General features: G+C 39.2%; 2 long non-coding RNA genes across 5 annotated transcripts in view; one reads left to right on the top strand and one right to left on the bottom strand.

Moving 5' to 3' along the window:
• The window catches only part of LOC136338953 (uncharacterized), a 114051-nt gene that overhangs the window by 57274 nt on the left and 44647 nt on the right, over nucleotides 1-12130 (bottom strand). For all 4 annotated transcript variants that reach the window (XR_010732044.1, XR_010732043.1, XR_010732041.1 and 1 more), the window contains exons 5-7: nucleotides 7913-8105; nucleotides 2397-2654; nucleotides 2264-2339 (exon numbers count right to left, since the gene is read on the bottom strand). This is a non-coding gene — a long non-coding RNA (uncharacterized lncRNA). The remainder of the gene's footprint in view (nucleotides 1-2263; nucleotides 2340-2396; nucleotides 2655-7912; nucleotides 8106-12130) is intronic.
• The window catches only part of LOC136338955 (uncharacterized), a 160426-nt gene that overhangs the window by 129598 nt on the left and 18698 nt on the right, over nucleotides 1-12130 (top strand). The window lies entirely within an intron of this gene.

Below are 12130 nucleotides of genomic sequence, written 5' to 3'. Positions count from 1 at the left end.
TTTTTTTTTTAATTAACATTTTGTCCGAAAGTATCAACTCGAAGTAATCTGAAATACATTCACTATTTTTAAAACATGGCTTCATTCCCAGGCAGCTCGAATCGATACCTGCAATAACTTGAACGCTATCAAATCCTGCTTTGGGAGTTAGTCATCCTGTATTCTATTCAGTATGCAGATAAAATTCTGACACGTTTGTTCAAACAAAGATCGGCGTTATCAGTGCAATGAGAATACCGAATAGAATATGCTGGTTGAGGGAGAAAAATGGCTCTTCAACCTTACCGTTCTTTATAGGGACGATGTCCCTTAAGGTACAGGAGATTACCTAAAAGGTTGTGCGAGGAACGTAAGAGGTTTATCCAATCGACTTATGAAGTGGTGTATTGTAATACATAATGACGAATTTATGGTTTCGTCCGCTTCGACGGGAGACCAATCAATAGGTATTCATCTACATGCACGTTTCTATCGGAAATGGACGGATCTCATGGGAACGATGATAACATATTCCTTAAGAGATTTGGAGAACGGACGGGAAGCTAATAGGAAAAATAAACTATTTCCACTTTTCTTCCGGTCCGCTAAACGCTGATAAATTTTATTCGCTAGTGCTTGACATATTCCTGTTTGCTTTCCTAAAGGAAAGTCATAGTGCAGGAAAATGTTCGCTCGCAGTTTTCCTGCCTACCTTCTTTGCTCCTGGTGTGAACTTAAATGTGTTATTTGACTTCCATTAAAAATAAATATATACACAGAGGTGATTTGTAGGAACGCTCTTTTAAGCTCCTTTCGGTTTCGTGAGCTACGAGGGAAAAAGGCTAATAATACGGTTGAAGTAGAAATTTAAATCGTCGTCAATTAACAGACGACTCGAAATTCAATTAACAATAACTTCAAAGCCAATAGATAAATCTCTATTCCATTAGACTGTCTGTGCGCACCGATATAGAATCACATCTCATTCGCGGGTTTTCTTACTCTATTTCTAACCAAAATTGTGTTGACCTGATTAAACTTTTTCGATACGAAACCAGTTCGCTCACATGCTTTAAAAATAATAAAATATATCAATAGATAATCCTGCAAGGTGAGACCAAAAGGAATGAGTTGTGAAATAGCGTGCAATTTAGTGTCTTAGCTGCCTAGAGTCTGGGTATAGCCGGAGAGCAGGAGATGTTAATACACTGCTCAAAATATTCCAGGAAACGAGGCCAATTGTGGATAAATCTTCAAATTGAGAATTACGGGCCAATGTGTTATTCGCTAATGAGTCTCGTCCTGGATTTGGACCCCATACCCGAAGACAAACCATTTGGCATGAAACAGGGCGGTTGGAACGAGAAAGGCATTTTCAGGACGTCCATAATTGTGGAAGAGTTTCCATAATTATACGGGGTGTACCCTCCTACCTCGTTTATTCGCCAGAAAGTGCGATATCTAGATTATGTACTCGAACGTGTTGTCTTTTTTTTGCATGTGCTGCTGGCTCGGTACTGATTTATATTAAAGATAATGCTCGTCCACACGTTAGCCAGGCTACTATGCGTTGGTTCAGGGACAGCAATGAATCATCTAGTTTGGATTTTTAACGCGTCTTCAGGAAGCAGAGGCAACTTTTACCAGAAGACGCTATTGATAGAGTGCCTTTGAGTAGTATATCAAGACGTCACCGAGCCGTTATTAATGCTCGACGTGGTAACATCAGGTATTGAGGAAATTTTATTCGAATTTATCGCGAATCAATGACACCATATAAAGGTTATAGCCAAAAGTATACTTGTTCCTTAGATTATTTTGAGCAGTGTATTTTCCATGTTTATAAAGAGGCGCAAATGCTGATTCTCAACAATTTTTCTTAATAACCATTTGTCGCATTTGTCTCATAAAAGGCAAATACGAAAAACACTTAAAAAAAAAAATTTCATCCTTTTTTTTTTAAATAATAAAACATTACCCTTGTTTTTCAAAACGTTAATAATCAACTAAGGAATTAAGCCTAACTAAGCCCCAAAGTGTCCATTATATGCCGGGCCTGCACCTCGGTATCCCTCTCATACATATCTCTAACGATCAAACAGTTTTTGTGCGCTCACGAAATTTCGACATAAATATTGATCAAAAAAATTTGGGACTCCGTGTACGAACATAGCAGCGTTTCTGAGCCTTTTCTCAAACGACTTTTTTGCCGTTCCTAACTTTCGTTACATAAAAATCGAGCACAAATTCAAGGAAAAGGTGTGTGTCCAACTTCAATACTTACTGGGGGAACCTCGTAACACCATCCAATTTGAGTTACTCGTACACGGCTCATCACCAAAATGGCGGCGTCTGAAGATCTGGAGAGACATTGTGACCTCAGTGAACAAGGTCTTTATGTTGAGCTTCATACAGACCTGAGTATTTCGGCAAAGAATGTGCAGTACCACGGACTGGACGGCTATGGAAACACCATTTTGGAGCAGGTCACAAACGCGTTTTCAAGCCGTTTACGAATGTAAGATGGCGAATGTTTGGATCATACATCATCTCAAGCGTGACTGTCCGAACACTTCCGATCGGCGCCGAGTAGGTGCGACGAGCAGGGCGCAGGCCAGGAAAAACAGCCGAGGGCCACCATTTGTTCATTTGTAACGAGCCAATTAACGATTTTCCTGTAAAGTTTCGTACCTTATTTAGTTACACATTTATATAAGTACAAAAGTGGAAATGTTCCTTGCAAGTAATGATTTTGATTATTCATGGGCTCGAGAAATTGAGATTACAAAGTCATTGTCCCCTTTTAACGCAAGAAAAATTTTCAAAAATACCAGGTCTGGTGTTCTGGCGACCGTTAAAGAATTTGAACGAGAGAACCTTCGCCATCTCCGGAATGGGGATCGGGGATGTACCGGGTAGAGATTCGAATAAGTCTCTGGCAATTGCGTCCAAATCTCAATTATCTTACATTTCGATCTATTGGCAGTTTTTTAATACGTCTGTTACACCATTTACGATAATTTTGAATTATGCTCTTCAAACGTACTGTAGTTTGATTGTGCTCATTAATGATATCTGTGATTGTCGTGTGTAATAATTCTACATTTTCGCATTAACAGTATAATAGCGTGCATAGATAAGGGGCAAAGCGGATTTTCTGTAATTGAGTCATAATGTTAATTATTATCTAATATTAATGGTGCTCCTTAATTGCTAATATGCTTGGTTCGGGTGGGAGGAATAAAAACCAAATTTCAATCATTGGTCTAATTATAGTGGTTGCGTGCTTGCATAGCTCGATAACGGTCATTAATCTTTAAAGGAATATTGGTTTTTCTATTCATTAGGTGCATTTTGTTGGTGTCCAATTTCTTACAGGGAAACATTTTTTAATTTGATTATTAAATATTAACAAGCAGTCCGCCGGGGAGTAATGAGAACACTCGCAGGAGGTACAGGTACAGGGACTTCCAAGCTGGAGGCTCGCCGTTGTGATCTCGGAATTATGGAGACCCGTTCGTTTTTTTACATGGGGATAAATTTACGTTTTACGTATTTATCGGCTGACGTTGAAACTGTTGGAAATTATGAGTACATTTAGTGGAAATCGGGATTAGCAAATCGAGAACGCAGCAACCGCCTTTACTTATAAACGGCCAAGGTAGTACTGCAGTACGAGCATCGTGACAGATTACAAAAAATATTTCTCTTGTTATATGCACCTGAATCAGCTTGGTGCGCACACAGTATGAGTCAATAATGCCGAAATTATTATTTATTTATTACTATTTAGGTTCCAGTTTTGCATATTGATTTGTAATTTAACAAATCCAACAGAAACAATCGACTCGGCTATCATCGAGGATCAATCCCATAATCATATAATCGGTTCTAAAAAACTCAATTAATTCAAACGCCGTAAGTTCCAAATGTACCTATTCGCGAATCTCATCAGTAGGACGCATTAAGGGTGCTCTACACCCTTTTTACCTTAATAAAAAAATTGACTTTTTGAGTGAAATAGTTCAGTTTCGGCACTGGTGCATTTCCGGCGCAGAGCTAAACGCAAAGAATATGAAGTAATATGAATTAGTAAGCAATAAACATTTCGAATTGGAAATTTCCAGGCAAATACGTTTAAAATTTCCATTGAGGTTATTTCATTGATTGAAATTCGTTATAACAAAATAAATAAGGGGTGAAATTGAGGAGCAATAGCCATATAAATAAAGCAGCAGTTTAAATGAAAATATACTATGTAGAATATCAAGGAACGGCAAAGTGGATTTGTGTTTGTCAATGCTTGCAGATGTAAGGGGTGTTAAATTCACCATCCCTTCGGGCTCCCCATTTAATTATCGTTTCATTTCAGCTCCAAAACCGATTTGGTGATTGTTACACTTTCCATTTTATTACAGAAGTTCGATATACGAGACTTTACTTGCTAATCTCCTAGAAACGCTCACAAACGACTTTACTGAAACCAACAGGGACCGTATAAAAGTTGCCTAACCCCTGAAATCTTGACGCCGTGCTCCGGAATATATTACTATTAACCGAGCAAAGAAAAGGTAAATTTGGTCTCAACATTAGCAGCAGACTAGAATTAATATCCACTCTCGAGGAAATTGCTAAAATCTGGGGAAAATATGGGAAAAAACATTAAAACATTCACAAAATGTCATTTTCCTCGTAAGTAACCTTTTTCCATCAGGAAATAAGCCGTAAAAAAATTTGATAATACGGAAGTACGGTAATTCTGGTCTCTTTAAACTGACCAGCAGAAAACGCTGATATTTGTCCATTGTCATCCATTCATTAATTTTATGGTAAATTCGTCACATTTTCGCCTTCAGTTTTAGCTAAAAATTTAAGTTCAATGTGTGTAGCCCGGTTAGTCACTGACCCTCGTCAAAATGAATTAACATTCTTTATTCATAACTTATGATCCTTATGCCGTTGGTAAAAGAAAAAGCAATTTGAACATCTTGGATCTCTGGCAAAAGCATCCTAAAGTGTGGAAACCTCTACGTGCTTAACTGCCTGGAACGCTCATGATCTTTTCATAGAGATCACTCGAAATTACCTATTTATGGACGATGTTTAAGAGCTCGTTTTAGAAATTTCTTCTGTGATGTGCAAGATTTAAATTTCGATTCATTTTGAGAGACGCTTTCTGGAGAGGGTTGAGCTTAGAGTGCGACGTAGATAGATACTTCTTAAGTTTCAGTTTTGTATGGGAATCACGTGTTTTCTTTACTAATGCTGGTTAGACGGCATAATTTAACATATTCTAAAAGCTTTTTGGATTCCTTAGGAAAAGCGTATATCGCCTTAATGTAAACTGCTCGCAAAAATAAATGGTCTTGCCGGCACATTTTTTCGTCTCTGTTGAGAGCCCGCATATCCGAACTTTCTGGGGCGATTTTCATGAGCAAAAATGTCAATTTCTTCTAGAATCAGAGACGTACACTGAGCTTAAGAGGAGTGTCCTGTAAAATATTTTCTCAAAGATTCAAACCACATGCCGAGACTAAAAGGTTTGACAGAAGAGTAGGTTTGTCGCACCGCCGTCACAGTGGGTGATTTAGTGAATGACACAGGACAACCAAGATGTATTCGGCGCCCGCCTCAGTCGATATATACCACGGTTGATTCATATTCGGACAATTCTATGCAGAGAGGCTGTTTCGTCCAACAAATAGTAAATGTCCCAAACCTAACAATTTTACACTCGTTTGAGGAAAATGCCAAATGGAAAAAGTTGTGTTAACAAAGAGAAATCTGAGGAACTACTCAGAAATCGATTACCTCGAACATACGATTAAAAACATATATTTCGTGCGAAAGGTTATTTAACTCTGCACAACAAAAGAGTACTCTAACTGCCCAAAAGTTAGGTCTCACGAAAACCTACAGAAAGAAAATTCATAATCAATTATCCGACAAAGCACACTTTCGCATGGCCAGTTTGGATAAGGGGCTACCGGAAAAAAGGGCTTTCCTAAAAAGGGCCCAGCCAAAAAGGCAAAAATAGATGACATGTAGGAAAGTTGCACGACACCTTCGCACCCTTTTACCATACATTTTCACCTCCCAATATCCTGAAAATGTCATAGGATTATGAGTGAAGCGCGTTAAGTCCTTCTGGTTAGGTTGACCAAAATGTTTTCAGTTCAGGGTTTAGTGTAACTGATATGCATAATCTATTTAATCTTTCCATTGCCATTCTATTCCTTTTCATCGGTACTCTTCCGAACTATTAATACCCGGGGAAATGTGGAGCCTTAAAATCTATAAATGAAAATTTATCGATTTCTGCCAACCGTTACGGAATAGAATTTTCTTCGATGGTGTCATTAACAAACGGCGCCTCAATGGTTTCTCGACAAACATGCATGACAAAAACAACCACAAGAAATAATTTAGGCAAAATGCAAAAGCTTTGATCAGTCGGACCTCCCTTTTCCTTGCTTGACGAGTAAGACAGCCCTGCTCCTTTTGCCTCCAACCACCTTATCGACGCACTTTCGAGTGATTTTTTTTGTAGAGTTATCATAAAAGTAACTGCAAAATAAACTGAAACGTCGTATTCCATGGTTCTGGATGCCACTTTGCCGCCCCTTAAGTTTCAAAAATCCCCTGAATCTCCCACTATTTTCTAGATCCTCACACTGAGTGTCACGTTACCGATCCCTCAACAGTAACTAACACAGTAGAAACAGTGAAAAAAACGAAAAGAATTATAAATCCAGCTTTATGCTTCAACAAATTTAATCAAATATACCTGGCACAATTAACTAAAAGCCAGAACGAGCACAATAAACTGCTTCAAGTTATATCATCCAGGTCCACATGAAGAACTCCGTAACTGGAAATCACTGAAATTGGAGCTCAAGATTAACGCCATCGCGACAAAATCGAGATCGAATAATTCCCAAAAGTTCCATTTCTGCGGAGAGCGATTGATGATACTTATGACATGGAGAAACTGTAAATATTTCGTGGCAAATTCGCACCATTAAGTACCTGATGGTGTGAATGTGATCAGATCATGATAAGATATAGGTTGCGAGGAAATAAGGTGATGAATGGGTGCGCTTACGGGAGCAACAGATTGATTGACATGAGGACAGATTGACCTGTAGAATCCTGTAGGATAAGTATCTCCCATTCCGGAAGGTGGCTCGTAGTAGCCAGACAGTAATTATCTCGATTTAAAAAAAAAACCTCTAAATTAGTAGATCTTAAGTAAGCACCCCAATAAAGGGTGCTCCCTTAAGCTTCTGCGGAAAATATACTCCAGTTTAAATCTCTGGATCTCCCAACAGCAGTAGCGATAACGTTTATTTTATACCTTTTATTGCGTAAGCGTAGCGACTTTTTGCCAACACATCTACTCATTATTGTGTAATTTTATTACGAAATGGATGAGGCCATAACAATTTTCTGAAACTTCCTCACCTAATCTGCCTGCGACGCATATCAGGGAGCGATTGACTTGGGCGTCCCGTGAATATGTTTTTCCAATACGTTGGTTATCGTTATTTTTTCCCTTCATGCTGGATATCACACCAACAGGCAATTTCCCTTTCCACCGACTTTGCGAATAAGGATAAAATGAAATTATTACCGGTATCAAGTCAAAAGCTTCCTTATGATTTATGGTGTCCCGTTGGGAAAAGAAAATTTTTATTTTCCCTGTTTTTGATCCGTAGAGGCCGGGGGTGAGGATAAAATACGAGCAAGAATTTTACAGAGTTCGTGGTAACATTCTCTTGTTTCCTGAGATAATCGAGCCCCAATAATATTTGAATGTGTAATGTAATACGATTCATTCCCTCTATAAACTTTCACCGTAAAATACACCCAATAAATAATTTATCGCTTTGTACTTGTTCCGGCGCAGTAAAATAAAATAATAACTACTTACGTGCACAAAACCTGACAAGACCAGAATTGTCGTGCATTGTAAGGGGGCCTCAATCTTAAGCTACGTACGGTCCTGAATACAATCGGTGCAGGCATTGTGGGCCTACTGCATCTCTTCAAGTGTCCTCTGAGTTGGCCGATTCAACAGCGGCACTGGGAGGCAACAATCGGCGGGATTTAAATTGGCCGACTGTCTGAAGGATAACATACAACGGGGGTCGGTAACGGGATTAATTAATTAAGCGTACCAACACCGGGTGTCCAGGCAGGCCCTGGATATAGGAGATTAACTTAAGAAATCAGTTTTTATCTTTTTGCGCCTGCGAGGATTATCTGATTGAGAAACTCTTACGTGGAGGTCATAGCAATCAAGAACGGCCATCACCCTGCAATTTTTTCAATCTAATTGGAGCCGTTTCGATTTAAAGAGCTTCCGAATTTCAAAAGTTTGAATGTCCCGCGCGATTGTTCGACGCCACGATTGGTCTGAGTCAACGTCAGCATCGAACAAACACAAAGCTGCCAACAGCATAAGCGTAAAATCCCCGTTTTATGTGAATTTTCTCTTTTTTTTTTAACTTTAGCTTTAATTTAAATGCAAGAAAGGAGAAGTGAAAACGAATAAATTCAAACACTACTCAGTTGCTAAAGTTCAACGAAACAAATAAGTGATCGAAAGCAAAACGCCTTAAGATTGTTTGAAAGACATTTACAGAAATTTCTCCGAAGAGACCGCCGACCAATCCGGCCAATCGTGCCTCGAACGGTCGCGCGGGACATTCAAATTTTTGAAATTTGGAAGCTCTTTAATTCGAAACGGCTCTAATTAGAGGATTGGAAATATTGCAGGACGATTGCCGGTCTCGAGTACTGTGACTTTCATGTGAAATTTTTTTAATTGGATTATCCGTGCAGGCGCAAAAAAATAAACACCGATTTCCCATGTTAATGTTCCGTGTTCGGGGTTCGTCTGGATACCCGGGATTATATCTGCACTAAGCACATTGCCGATTGCGAAGGATCACTTTTGCGGAAGAGCCCTGCTAAGAACGAGAGTACCAACTAAAAATAAAGGATAATTAACATCAATATTTAATTCTAAATAAACCTTTTCTTCCCCTCTAATATTCACGCAATGAGCACCCAACTGAGTGTCAGGTTTTGCAAAACAGATAATTTATAAGCGAGATGTGAAGCCTCTCAAATTTGCTCTGGAAAGCGAGTTTCGGGTCATTCACAAATAATTAATGCCCAGACCCCGTTTTAATTTTATTCATGCTTTCGCTTTCCCCTTGACACACATACATAATACACCGGTCTCAATTTGACCTTGTTAGGACTTCTCTAGTGTCGTTTATTATTCTTCATTTTGAGATATTAACAATTATCGATGTTGCAGATAATCCTACGCTGTACTCAGAACAGTTTGCTGATAAATTGACAAACTTTGCAGATCTAACTTCGTTTCAATTCAAACAATATCTAGAGCATGATATTCCTCGAAGTTTCGCTTTATAGGTTAAACATATACTAGAGGCCTTAATTCGGTTGCACGTAAGACTGAGTCCGGTTTAAATTTGCAAGAAACACTGCAGCCCTCTGCGGTTCTTTAATGAGTAAAGTGGTTACTGTTGCAGACAAAGGGTAGATTTACAAGTTACGAAACCACAACGACGTGGGTGTTTAAACTAATGTAAAGCTGAATTTGCTTTGAATATTTACTTGTTGTGGCAACCGTAGGTGAGAAGGAATATTGTGGTTTTCACCCTTAGACATGTTTGCGTATCGATGGTTTGGTCTGATTAGATCGATTCTATCAGCTGCTACCTGCAGCAGCATAATGTTTTGCGACGAACGATGGAACTGTCGGTTTCTGGCATGGAATGGTTCATTTCTGACACAGTCGTAGAGAGGAATTCGCGCCCTTGTTTCAAATGACGTAACCTTTTATGCACGTCACAGGCTTCATATCAGCAGTGATGCCACATTTTTTCGAAATTAATATGTAGCAGAGACGCTACCAGCTCTTTGCGCCGACTGTTTAAGAACTTGGGCGTAATACTAACGATAATAATAACACCGATGTTACCATAAGTAACCAAGAGCACTACTTTAGTTCTCAAAAGAGAAATTTTTACCGTCAACAAACAACCAAAACATCGACGGACTAAGTGGCAACGGTGCAAACAAACAAAGTTATGTATTAAGATTCCAATATATCTGTATCCCTTTTTAGCACATTGAAGTTATACGATTTGCCATTTTACTAAAGGCGACGTTCTATTGTTACTTTCTGTAATGTGAATACAAATTTACGTGATGTGGACCATAGTTCCAGCACTCCCTAAGCATGCTTTATTGATGAACGTCTAATGTGAATTTATTTCCATCACGCAACTCCTCAATATAGTTATTTTCCTAACAAGTGCGGAAAGAAGCTTTCCGCAAGGACTTCCTGCTACTGCAAGTTATTTTATTTCCATGCGGTTCGCAATAAAGTTTCGATGCACGCCACAGCCCTCAAAGATGACAACGTTGCCACATCGCATAAAAAGCAATAATGGACGCGGGAATTGGGATCGGAAATTAAGGATGCAATCTTTAGGACAAGAGCCCGTTGTAAGTATGCGTAAAATTTCAACATTTTCAGTTATCCGAGTCACCAAAGTCACCACAATCGCTACTACTGCTTGCATCAAAGGGCCGACGGCGACGTCGCAATATGAGATGTGGTATCGCCAACCTGACGTTAATAATATTCGAATTTAAGCGATATTTACAAGTTTAAATGAAACAATTGTTAGCTGCATTTGTGTTAGCTGCAAAGTAAGCTCAAAAACTTCATGGTATTTTCATTAGTTGCCAAACTAACATTTTTAGCGTAAATTCTGTTCCGTCATGTTTCCAGTCGTGTGCATTGCTTTCTGGGTAATTTGTGACGTGTATGGAAAGTTTTATTGCCGATGATTAAATAAAGAATTTAATAAATAATATGAATAAAGAAAATGTTATTTTTCGTGTAAAAGAGCGTTTGCTCGTGTGAGGAAGGTAACAGCGTTTGATAGACGCAACAACAAAGAGAAGAGGGCATGATCAATACCCAGAAAGTACTGCCCAAGATCAGGAAAGAAATTTTCATTTTTCGTCACTGAAGCAGCTCGAGCGCGGAAAAGTGCTAATTGCGCACAGCAGAAAGAAAAGTTATTTTTACCTCTGAAGTTTATGTTTTTGGTATGAATATCATTCAAACTATCGAAACAATAATTTTCGTCGCTGAATTGCCTTTTTAAAGGATATTGCCAAACCTCGAGATAAATCTTCTGGCTGACGATAAAACGCGTACCATTAAAATTTATCCTCAAAAATAGTTCAGCAATTTTCAGGACGAGGAAAATGGGAGCGTACCAGTTAAAATGCTTTATGCCGCGAAATGCTTAACTTCGAAAAATATATCTCGAGCCGCTCAAAAGAAAACGGGCGGTACACGGAACGGTGGAGATTAACCTTATTTATGGTTATGTCGCAATTATTTTACATCTTGCAAGGACGTTTATATCATCTAAGAGTTTAGACTATGGTTGGCGGTAGCCCGCAAACAAATTTGCTTAATTTTGCGGGATAGACAAGAAAGAAAAGTCGGAGTAATCTCGTAAGTCGGATATGGGCGCAACCACAACTTCTCATCGCACTTAAAGTTCATACGTAGGTGTTAACCAACCCATAATCCATCAATCCATGGGACACAAAGCCTAGCGAAGACAGTGTCTTCAGTAAAAATAAATCCGTACATGTGTCGACTCCCCCTTTTGACTTTTCTGTTCGGAACTATCCCGAACGTAATTCGAAGAATTTCGTAAATTGGACACCGAAGTAATTGCATAAATACGAGATCGTTATTTTTACAGCACGCGTTTGTTTGCTGCCGCGACTAGGCACGTCGGTCTCACAAGGTGGTCAGATTTGGACTGTCTTGACCTGCTTCCAGAACGGCTAAACAGTCATCACATAAAAACCTGGGAACATGGCTGCTGTATGTCCTTGGGAAGTAACAGAGCTTCAGCGTCTCAGCACTTACCTACTCGTGTCACTGGTTCAAGTCAGAACATAGGAATTGCGCAAGTGCGAGAAGGACCGCGTAAGTCTCAACATTCTCCCGACAAAGATGAATAGAGTAGGTTGAGAGGTTCATGGTTGACGTGGGCGGAGTCAGTTCACTGCT

This window comes from Euwallacea fornicatus, chromosome 4 (genome assembly GCF_040115645.1).
Source record: "Euwallacea fornicatus isolate EFF26 chromosome 4, ASM4011564v1, whole genome shotgun sequence".
Classification (NCBI taxonomy): domain Eukaryota; kingdom Metazoa; phylum Arthropoda; class Insecta; order Coleoptera; family Curculionidae; genus Euwallacea; species Euwallacea fornicatus.
The sequence above is the reverse complement of the archived record's forward strand: the minus strand, read 5'-3'. Positions and strand labels throughout refer to the sequence as shown.